At 47.3% G+C, this 12,106-nt stretch overlaps 1 protein-coding gene across 5 annotated transcripts in view; it reads right to left on the bottom strand.

Moving 5' to 3' along the window:
• Positions 1 to 12,106, bottom strand: part of B3GALT5 (beta-1,3-galactosyltransferase 5) — a 115,354-nt gene that overhangs the window by 17,322 nt on the left and 85,926 nt on the right. For 3 of the 5 annotated variants that reach the window (XM_010368700.2, XM_030915074.1, XM_030915071.1), the window contains one exon: positions 10,022 to 10,252. The exons of the other annotated variants lie outside the window; for them this stretch is intronic. The gene's annotated coding sequence lies outside the window, so the exon portion shown is untranslated. The remainder of the gene's footprint in view (positions 1 to 10,021; positions 10,253 to 12,106) is intronic. 5 annotated transcript variants of the gene reach the window in all.

Raw genomic sequence — 12,106 nt, 5'->3', positions numbered from 1 at the left:
TGACCCCAGACTGACACCAGCCTGGTTGGGCCTTTGGAGGCCTGGGCTTTCTCAGAGGAAAGACATTTTAGGAGGCAAATTTTCCATGAGACTAGTGGAGCTAACCTGCAGGACGACTCACCCCTACTGTTTTCTTTTTCTTAAAGAGGAATGTCCCTCCACCCCAATTGTATAAGCTTCAGACCCCATAAGACCTGGGCCTACCCCAGCCTCAAGCAAAGAGAATCTCCCAAGTGAGCTGAAGTGAGCAACCAGGGTGACCCTCTAAGTAATTAAGACGTCACAGGGCGGAGGGAGATTCTCAGAAACTGCCCAGGCCCACACTGGGCTGGCAACCCCAAGTCCTCCCAGCATCCAGCTCCCTGCCCACTGGAGGAGGGCTGAGCATCAGTGTTAGAAGCAGAGAGGGTTTTGCAGCTCTTGCAACGTGATGGTGAATGTTATGTGCCAGCTTTTCTGGGTCACTCAGTTGACAGCCTGAACAGAACAAAACGCTGACCCTCTCGTGAGTAAAAGGAAAGTTCTCCTGCCTGACTGCCTGGATCTCGGCCTTCAGTCTTTTCCTGCCTTCAGACTTGAACTGAAACATCAGCTCTCCCTGGGTCCGGAGCTTGCCAGCTTTTGGACTAGAACTTAGACTACTGGCTCTCCTGGTTCTCAGGCCTTGAAACAGGCTGGGGCCACACCATCGACTCTCCTGGGTCTCCAACTTGCTGACTGCAGATCTTGGTACTCTCCAGCCTCCATCATTGCATGAGCATTTCCTCATAATAAATTTCTTTCTGTATACAGGCGTACCCAAGAGATACTGTAGTTTCCATTCCAGACTACTGCAATAAAGCAAATATCACAATAGAGCAAATACTTTTATCTTCCAGTGCATATAAAAGTTATGTTCACCTAGACATACCATATGACCCAGCCATCCCATTAGTGGGTATATACCCAAAGGATTATAAATCATGCTGCTATAAAGACACATGCACATGTATGTTTATTGCGGCACTATTCACAATAGCAAAGACTTGGAATCAGTGACAAATGTCTATCAGTGACAGATTGGACAAAGAAAATGTGGCACATATACACCATGGAATACTATGCAGCCATAAAAAAGGATGAGTTCATGTCTTTTGTAGGGACATGGATGCAGCTGGAAACCATCATTCTCAGCAAACTATCGCAAGAACAGAAAACCAAACACCGCATGTTCTCACTCATAGGTGGGAATTGAACAATGAGATCACTTGGACTTGGGATGGGGAACATCACACACCGGGGCCTATCATGGGGAGGGGGGAGGGGGGAGGGATTGCATTGGGAGTTATACCTGATGTAAATGACGAGTTGATGGGTGCTGACGAGTTGATGAGTGCAGCACACCAACATGGCACATGTATACATATGTAACAAACCTGCACGTTGTGCACATGTACCCTAGAACTTAAAGTATAATAAAAAAAAACAAAAGTTATGTTCACAATATACTGGAGTCTATGAAGTGTGTAATAGCATTATGCCTAAAAAATAGCATACATAATTTAAAATACTTTATTGCTAAAAAAAATGCTAATGTTCCTCTGATCCTTTAAAGAATCATAATCTTTATGTTAGTGGAGGGCCTCACCTCAATGTGGATGGCTCCTGACTGATCAGAGTCATGGTTGTTGAAGGCTGGAGTGGTCGTGACAATTTCTCAAAATAAGACAACAATGAAGTTTGCCACATCAATGGACTCTTCTTTTCATGAAAGATTTCTGTGTAGCATGCGACGCCATTTGATAGCATCTTACCCACAGTAGAACTTCTTTTGAAATTGGAAACGATCCTCTCAAATCCTGCTACTGCTTCATCAACTAACTCTACGTAATACTGTAAATCCTTTCTTGTCATTTCAACAATGTTCACAGCATCTTCACCAGGAGTAGATTCCATGTCAAGAAACCACCTTCTTTGCTCATCATAAGAAGTAGCTCCTCATCCGTTGAAGTTTTACCATGAAGCCACGCACAGTGGCTCACGCCTGTAATCCCAGCACTTTGGGAGGCCAAGGCAGGCAGATCACTTGAGGCCAGCAGTTCAAGACTAGCCTGGCCAACATGGCAAAACCCTGTCTCTACAAAAAATTAACCGGGAGGGTGGCACACACCTGTAATCCCAGCTACTTGGGAAGCAACTGTATTTCTCCTACCTTGCTAGCACGCATGTAAATTAACACACTTTGGAAAGCTGTATATACCTTGGCAGTTTCTGCTGCGGCAGAACATGTGTGCTATGATCTAGCAAATCACTCCTGCACACAGACCCAGCAGCAATTATTGCTTATGTCCACCAAGACACGGTCAAGAATGTTCACAGCAGCATTGCTCATAATTGCCAAAAATTATTGTATCGATCTAGATCCAAACAGGAAAGAAAAACCACATAGTACTTTGACCAGGTAAAGTCAAATACAAAGGATCATTTACTATGATAAGGAAATGGAATCATGAGAGACTAACAGTAATAACATCAAGACAGCTCCAAAGAATATACAAATAACCATATATAAGGAATGGCCACTGGCCCTAGGGCTGAGATTGAGCCACTGAGAAAATGCCCCCAATCAGGGCTGAGATCTAGACCCCACTGAAAGGGCACAGCTATGCCCACTGAATGGCAGAGACATTACTGCAGATCCACATTGGAGAAACATGCTTGGAATCCACCTTCTGGAACTTGCCAGAAATCTGCCCTCTAGGTTGCCAGGAAAGCAGTTCACCAGATGCACTCTGCTACAAAACACCTAGTGGGTGTACCCGGAGAAACTGCTGTCTTGCCAAGTACTCCTGTAACACCACACGGGCTGCTAAGCCAGTGTCCCTGAACCGGGTAGGAAAAACTTGTTCCCCTGCAATGCCCCTCCAGGTCCCTCCACTGGTAAGTTTCAAGAGCCAGATTGCAGAGGGAAACTATTTAGAGGGCCCAGACCCATTTCCAGAAACCAGGCAAAAAGGGTGAATTTGGAGCCAAGAGGCAATACATCAATAACACAACTCTAGTCAAGAAATTTCCCTCAACAGCAGAATGGATGAATGAAATGCTACACAGCCATAAAAACTACAAACTATTGACACATGATGTATTAATATGACAGACGTTACATTGAGTGAAAAGAGAGACATGAAATGATTCCATTTATACGAAGTTCAAAACCAGGCAAAATTGATCAATGATGAAGGAAGTCAGCAGAATGGTTACCTCTGGTGGAGAATGATCGGCTGCAAGGGAACAGAGGAACCTCTGGAGAGACGAATACATTCTATTCTAGAGCTGGGTGGTGGTTACATGGGTGGACTTATACGTAAAAACTCATGGAGCCGTGCAGCTAAGATCTGTGCACTTCACTATATGCACATTGTACCACGTTAATATTTTAAAATAATTTTAATGAAAAATAAGTCTCTGAAAAAGACACATCTTCTGTAGAATTGCCCAAATGTATTCGACCACAGACCCGACTATTTTGGGGAGAGCATTTCATGGGCCAGTGTCTCACAAAACAGATCCCAGGAAATAAAGTCTGGAGTTTGCTTTTTTTGTCAGCTGTGAAGTTCTTGCAACTGCTTTTGCACATCAGTTGGCCAGATATGGAAGGCAGGATCCTTGATCAAATTGTGAGATCTGCTATGATAATTCTTATAATATTTCATTAATTGCCACATCAGGATCTACTCTGTTTTCCATTATAAATCAGCTGAAGAAGCTGCAGAGCAGATACAGGAGTCCCCTTTTGTTAACTGCAGGCAGCCTGCTAGGATGGAAGGAATGAGGACTCAGAAGGCCCTGGTTCATATCTCAGCTCAAACACAGTGGTGGTGTAGCACGGCCCAGGGCATTTACATGCTCGACACCTGCATCCTTGTGTCAAACTGGTGATGACACTGCCGCCTCACAGGACGCTTGGGAAGCACTGCATGCCCAGCAGTAACTATTTCTGTCCTAACTTCTAACAAACCTCAACTCAGTTTTGCCTTCAAGGTCTACCTTGCCAGAGGCGTTCTGCCCACCACCCGTCCAGTTATAAGACAAGCAAGGTGTACACTTTCCATGGCCTGACCTGAACCCCAGGGAAAGTGGGAAGTGTGGTCCAGAAGGTGCTGAGCGCCTCACTCCTGGCTCACCGCTCACATCCCAGGTCACACCTACTGAGAGCCCGGTGGCACCTGCAGGGAGAGCCCAGCCTGGGGGCCACCAGCTGCTACAAGGACAATGACCTTCTCTTGGAGCTCCAGGGGGAGGAACAGAATTGGGCCTCACAGGGTTCACTATGGAAGTAGGCTCTTTCCAGAGCCAGTTAAGGAGCCACAAGCCCCCCCAAAAACGTCCTTACATCACAGGTCCTTTCAACACAGTCGGGGAAAGCCTGTGAACTCCTCTGAATAACGTTTTTACACGCACAATACAAAACATACAGAGTTACAGGGGAAATCGATTACGTTGAAATAAATGAATCAAAATATTTTTTAAAGTGAGCCAGAATAATATACACACTTCTTCACTGCTGCATTTAATAATGATTTTCAGCTCTAGATCTGATAAAAACTACCTTAACTTTGCAGGCAGGACTAGCTTCACCCGTATGTGGAGATGTCCACTGCTGCTACAGTTGTGATGTGAAAATAAGTGATTTCTTTCAGTGACAAAGTCACAAGTTCTACTACTGTAGATGAGGGCCCCCTCCCAAAAAACTCACATGTTAAAGTCCTCGCCACCAATACCTCAGATGTGACCTTATTTGGAGACAGGCTCTACACTAAGTTTCAATGAAGTCATTAGGGGGATCCCTAACCCGTATGACAGGTATTCCTCAAGGGAAATTTGGATACAGACTCACAAATAGAGAAAACACAGCGTAAAGAGGAAGGCAGGGCTCGAGGCATTGTGTCTCCCAGCCAAGGAACGCCAAAGGCAGCCAGCCACCCCCAGAGCCCGCGAGACGGCCTGGAGTAGATTCTCCCTGACAGCCTCAGAAGAACCAACCTCAGCGACACTTTGGTCTCGGATTTCCAGCCTCCAGATCCCTGAGACAGCAAATGTCTGTGTTTTAAGCCACCCAGTTTGAGGTACTTTGTTACCACAGCAGCAGAGAACTAAGACAGTGCCTATATTCATAAAGAAAGGAAGAGCTCAATTTCAGTTAGAGGTTCCGGAAAATAAGGATGTCATGTTTTGGGGTGCTCAGGGTCTGCTTCCACCAAGGGTGAACAGTGGTGGACAGGCTCACATAGCGGGGACCCCCGAGCTGAGTGACCGTCACACTTCAAAACCACGATGGCACCGATTCAGGGGAAGACATCAAGGTGGCCTCATTCCCAGCCACTCCAGAAGGTTTTTCTTTTTTCTTTGCGGTTGTTTTATCTGACCTTGTCTTCTGCCTGGACCACGGCTGAGGGAGGGCATTGGCGCCAGGGGTGGAAGAAGCGGGACATGGTGAGCTGCTCATTTTCACCTTTTTTTTTTTTTTTTTTTGTAAAATACACTTTTTAATCTTATTAAAAAATGGTGATAGTAGCTGACAATTTTCAATTTTTTTTCTACTAAGCAAAATAAACTGTCAAGTCTATTTCAGCAGCTCCTCCATCTAAATGATGTTTGAACCATCTCTCCGGCATCCTGTGGCTGCCCCACCAGAGCCACAGGAGAGCGCCCCGGCTCAGCTGGGACCCTTGCTGGTCACCAACAAGCCAGGCGCTGACATCTGCACGCAGGTATGAACAGGGTGCCTGTGGCCTCCCCTTGGCTGAAAGGGAATTTCAAGCACCCCCACCCAGGGAGGAATGGTTTCTTTCTCAGTCTTTCCCATCTGCTTGTGGCAGCCCAACCAAGAACGGTGGACAAAAGTCTCACTCATCGTCCCCTTTCAAGCTCGCAGATGCTGCTGCTGCTGTGGTAACAAAGTGCCTCAAACTGGGTGGCTTAAAACACAGACATTTGCTGTCTCAGGGATCTGGAGGCTGGAAATCCGAGACCAAAGTGTCGCTGAGGTTGGTTCTTCTGAGGCTGTCAGGGAGAATCTACTCCAGGCCCTCTCGCGGGCTCTGGGGGTGGCTGGCTAACTTTGGCGTTCCTTGGCTGGGAGACACAGGAAGTTCGTGAGGTACTGCCCTGGCCACACAGCCTCAGGAGCAGCCTGTGCCCGCCTTTTGCAGCTGACCGGTGAAGGCAGGAACACACCCTGTTGGAAGGGCTCTCGTATCATCACCTGCAGCTGTCACGTACAAATAAGGTCACATTCTGAGGTCGTGAAGGTTAGGACTTTAACACAGGAATTTTTGAGGAGGGGGCCCTGACCCACAGGAGTAGAACTTGTGACTTGGCTACCAAGAGAAATCACCTGTATTTATTTTATTTTGTCTCTCAGTGGAGGCACAAAGCCCCGCCCCTTCATCCCAGGCCCTTCCACTGCCTCGGGAAGCCCCTTCCGACCACCTCCCCTGGGGCAGGCAAGGGTCCAGGTGCTGGGGGTTCCACAACAAAGACGACAAATCTTTGCAGGGTTCAGGGCTCCCAGGATGAGCCAAGCAGTAACTGGGATCTGACACAGTAGGGTGGGGCATGAGGTCTGGCAGAGACCCCAGTTGGGTGTCTCTGAATCCCTAACCAGGCCTCCACCTTTACATTTCCATGTCTGTCTCTGCACTGCCCAGTTTTAGCAAGAATCCTGCATTCGTTTGGCCAGGATCCCCCACCATGGCTATCTGATCAGTTCCTTGTCCCCCACCCTCAGCGTCTGGTCACCCTGGCCTCAGCCTCCAGATTCCCACCGTCACTATCTGATCAGTTCCTCGTCCCCCACCCTTAGCATCTGGTCACCCTGGCCTCTGCCTCCAGATCCCCACCATCGCTATCTAATCAGTTCCTTGTCCCCCACCCTTGATGTCTGGTCACCCTGATGTGCCTCCAACAAGGTGGGTTTAGCCAGAATCCCCCTCGCCCCTGGGGTCTCTTCTAAGTAACTTTCCACCCACTGAGCCTTCCACCCTGCTTCTGGGCTGCACCTCCCCACTTGTCCACGCTGTATTCAGAATTAAGCCCAGCTCTATACTGAGGTCTCTTTCCCCTACTGCAATAGTTCCTGAATAGAAACTGTCTTCACCTTCTACCTCCTGTCCAGCTCTGGCTTTTCTTTAACGGGGCAGGGGAAAAAACAGAGGTCCTGCCTGTGGATATTCAGGGAGACCTGCTCCAGGGAGGCTGGCCAGCAGAGGCAGGGAATCCGGAAGGGCCCCGTGGGTTCCAGAAACAGCATGGTATGCAGAGGGAAAGCTGGGAAAGGAGGCTGGAGACAGGCAGAGTGGCTCAGAGTGGCTGAGAGGAGCAAATGAGCAGTCTGGACTCTGGCCAAGGACATCATGTGGCCCATGGTTCTTCTCAGGGCTTTAAGGGCCCATGAGTCTCGAGTCCAACAGGGCCTCTCTGTCCCATTCATCAATACAACACAGAAGCCTCCAATCAAATTAAGTGACTGGGGAGAAAAGCGATTTGGACACATGATCATTGGTCTCAGGACTGATGAATTTAGAGCTGGAAGGCATTTTAAGGATTGTCTTAGTCGCCTCGGGCAGCCACCACAAAAAACCACACACCGGGTGGCTTAAATATCAGAAATATCTTTTCTCACAGTACTGGAGACTGGAGTCTAAGATAAGGGTGCCAGCAAAGCCGGGTTCTGGCGAGGGCCTCCTCCTGGCTTGCAGACGGTCGGCTTCCTGTTGTGTCCCCACAATGGCAAAGAGACAGCCCTGGTGCCTCTTCCTACAAGGACGCTCATCCCATCACGAGCGCTCTACCCTCAGGACCTCGCTGAACTTACTCAGCTCCCAATGTCCTCATCTCCAATCACCATCCCTTTGGGGGTTAGGCCTTCAACATACGAATTGTAAGGAGACACAATTCAGTCCACAGCAAAGATCGTCTCCCAGCATTTATTGAGCACCTGCTGTGTACAGCATGGCACTGGTCATGGGGAGTGGCCATGGGGGTCTACTCAGATTTCCCTCAACTGCATGGAGAGCCAAACTTGCCCCCCAGAACACACCACCAGAGGGAAGTGCTGCTCTCTTCCAACCTATCCACTGTGCTTCATGCTAGGAAGCACCACTTAACCCCCTAGACTCTTATTCTCTCCTAAACATGGAGAAGATGACCTCACCCGGTCTTGGGACTAGGACTCAAGACAGTGAGAAAGAGAAGGTGCACATGCTAGGAGGGTCTGGCCCCCATTCAGGCTCTGTCCCCTCCCCTCACTCTACAATCTACCCTCTGCTGAAGCTCTTTCTCTTTTTATTTTTTTAACTTAAGTACCTCTACTAGGAGCTCCCAATCTCTAAGCAGCCAAAAGCACAGTCAATATTTTTATAACCCGATTCTTTTAAATCTCTGACGCATTCTTTTCTGATTAATAGCCCAAATAACACTGAATGATTTTATTTGAACAATTTTGCCCACTGTGTCAAATATGGTGTCTACAGATTCAGGAAGGCCAATCTACAATGGACTTTTTTAAAAAGTAAGCTTTTGATTACACAATAAGCTAAGAATCAAAGCACTGAAGTCTTTCTTCTGACCCAAAACTAAACTAAACAAATTAATACCATAGCAAAAGAAGATCACCAGAACATCATTAATAGGGCTGCCAATTATTCTGTGCAACCAACCACGCTAGAAATCTCTGAAAATTCTGTAAAACTTTTTAACTGTCTACATCTAGTGAGATAACAGGAGGATGGTATCTTTAACCGCATATAAAACACCTTGAAAACAAAGACAAGTGCTGTCTCCCAAAGAACATCTTCTCCCAGGTTATTCTGGAAACTTGTTGCCCTAATGGTAAAGCCACAGACTCTAGGCTGCTTAAGTAAGGTCTCCATGAAGAATTAGAATTTGAGAGCGATAGGAATTCAGCATGCAAACCACAGGCAAAGGGGTGGGGAAGAAAGAGGAAGATTTTAAACAAGCGGCCGAGCATGGTGACTCACGCCCATAATCCCAGCGCTCGGGAGGCTGAGGTCAGTGGATCACTTGAGCTCAGGAGACCAACCTGGCCAACATGGCAAAACCCTGTCTCTACAAAAAATACAAAAATTACCTGAGCATGGTGGCACACACCTGTAATCCCAGCCACTCGGGAGACTGAGGCCCGAGAACCAAAAATTTCATTAATTAAATAATTAATTAAAACAAGGGAGTATGATCATTCTAGAAACCGGTCTGCTGGATTTCAATTTATATGAGGCACCCTAAACCAGAGGCAATGGAAGCAATTTCCAGCACTCAGATTTAATTGTGCTACACGAAGTCATCTTAACTCTACATGGCGTGAGATTTTGTTCTCGACAAACAAGTTTGGCAATCCTTAACATAAGAACCAAAGACTCCTTCAGTTGGCTGGCAAGGTCCTGCTGTTCCAAGTGACTTCCTCTGCCTCTCAGCCATCAGGATATCCTTGTTCCCTTTCAGCTCTGTGGAGCTTTTGTTTTGTTTTGTTTTGCTTTGCTTTTTTGAGACAGGGTCTCACTCTGTCACCCAGGCTGGAGTGCGGAGGCATCATCTTGATTCACTGCAACCTCCACCTCCCAGGGTTAAGTGATCCTCCTGCTTCAGCCTCCCAAGTAGCTGGGACTACAGGCATGCACCACCACACCCAGAGAATTTTTGTATTTTTTGTAGAGACCAGGCTTTGCTATGTTACCCAGGCTGGTCTCGAACTTCTGAGTTCAAGGGATCTGCCTATCTCCATCTCCCAAAGTGCTGGAAATAGAGCCATGAGCCACTGCACCCAACCCCCTTTCAGTTCTTGACCCTCCTGCTCTTTCCCAGTTTTGCTTTCTTCTTTCTCTCTCTGCTCAGCTAACTCTTCCTTACCTTTAATCCTCATTTCCTTATCACTACTCACAGCACCCCATATTGTACTGTATCACTTTAATTATTGGGATTGTATTTTATTAATTCCTGATACAAACCTTGGAATACCACTCACCTTTCTCACTAGTCAATCACTCCAGAAGGTCAGCAGGCACCATTTTCTGTATCTTTCATCATTCTGGACAGGATGTGGCACTTAGAAGCCTAGCGGAGAGTTCTGAATGAACAAATGAGAAATGAAGCTGCCCACGTCTCCAAAAGCCAAATGATGCTTCTTTGTGACTTGGATATACTTTCTTACTTGAACACAAACGCATGGTTTCAATGGCCTCTTTTCCAGATGAAACTGTTGTACGAAAAATTTCAGAGTGTTAGGTAATTTTGCTTATAGACACTGCAAAAGACTTCAATTATTCCTCAGAAGAAAGAGAATCTGGCTTATTCAATGGAGGAAGAAGTAACATCAAGAGTTTCACCCCTGCTGTTCATACAGAGGAGGTCAGTGGGTGATTACAGCCAAAGGGAACTCCTCGGGAGTGTTGAGAAGCAGTAGTCCAGGGCACCAGCTTCTGGGCAAAGCTGCAGAGGCAGCCTGCTACCTTTCCACACCAGCAGGAGACCTTTGGTCACATCACACGTTCTCTGTTCTCGCTCTTGAAAATGGAATTTTAAAAAGCACGCAGAATCAATAAAAGAGATGTTTTCATAAGCACTTTACTCCAACCGTGCAAGGGGCAAGAATAAATGCATTCAAGATCATCCCGCCCGTGCTGGGAGGCAGAGGGTGGCTGCGGGATAAGCGTCCGAGTCTAAGATTTCACTGAGAACATGTTTTAATGTGGGGACCTTTGCTTAACAGAGTAAAAAAACTATTATACTAACAAAGTGATCGACCCCCGGGTCGGGACAGTTTAGCTAACAGGGATGCTGACAGTGAATCATTCTCACCGTTTGACCACTGCCTGCCCTTGGGGTGTGCGGTGTTTCTCAAAGCTTGTCCCAACTGGAACAGGGACAACAGGTCTGTATTCCAAGTCCAGCATGACTCCCCCAATTTGCCTCTTAGCCAGCAGAGACTCTGGAAGGAGCTAGTCCAGGAGGTGCTGCTGGTCTCCAGCACCTCAATATGTCCAAGCCACCTCACACAGATGTGAAATGGGGAGATACCACATGGTGGCAGCCACAGAGAGGCTCCACACACACCAAACCACTGCTGGGGCAGTCCCCACTGGCTATTTTCCAGATGTGAGGAAACCAACGCATCCATCATGAACCACTACCTCCTGCTGGGAAAATTCTGATAAGGAAGAACTTAAGAAAAAGAAGCTATCTCTGGCTGAATCCACCAGGATAGGAGAACTTCCTGCTTCCCTCCAAAGGCAAAGAAAAGCTTGCACATGCAGGGCGAGACCTGAGGGTGATTCCCAGAAAAGGAGAAACGAAAACAAAAACATCAGTTGAGAAAGTTGTCTCTGTTCCCGGACCAAACTGCATAGTAGGAAGAGGGCAACCATGCCTTTATATGCCCGCTGCCTGTGGTTACCAAAAACGACTCCGGGAATGTTCAGGAAAGTGTGATTTTGGACATAATAGAGTTGTCAGCAGCAGGGTGAGTAGACACAGGCCAGCAGAGAAATACGTGGTGTCTTCCAGCCATGACTTAGGGAGCACGTTGCTAACCAGGCCATGCCTGACGCCTCCATTCCCTGTGGCTCATGCTCTTGACTATGACTGCATCATAATTTGGGCCAATCATTTGACAACACAACCCACTCCTGGCAGTATAAGAAGACTGAGACGACAGGGGGGTGAGCCAGTCAACACACATTCGTCCCCCCAAGACAGTCAGTGCAGCATGGTGGGGAGGTAGAAGCCTGTGACCCTGAGGAGGCCAGGGCTGGGGTCTTCCAGTCACTCCTGCATAATCTTAGCAAATCATTTTTTCTCTCCCAACCCAAGCTCTCATTTTTAAAAGGTCACAATGCCCAATCTGAAGGTTGCTGTGAGAATTAAACGAAAGCGTTCATGGCACAAGGTAGGAGTTTAATAAATGCTGGCTCCCTTTCCCTCCTTGTGCATCACAAGAACACAAGACATTCCTTCACCCCCTCTAGGAATATACGCCATCGTTTCAAATGTCAGACAGTGGTTCCGTAAGCAGCTGAAGCTGTACCTTCTCTATGTTTCCCATCACTGTGAA

This window comes from Rhinopithecus roxellana, chromosome 13 (genome assembly GCF_007565055.1).
Source record: "Rhinopithecus roxellana isolate Shanxi Qingling chromosome 13, ASM756505v1, whole genome shotgun sequence".
NCBI classification, from domain to species: domain Eukaryota; kingdom Metazoa; phylum Chordata; class Mammalia; order Primates; family Cercopithecidae; genus Rhinopithecus; species Rhinopithecus roxellana.
This window is presented reverse-complemented; position numbering and strand designations above follow the sequence as displayed.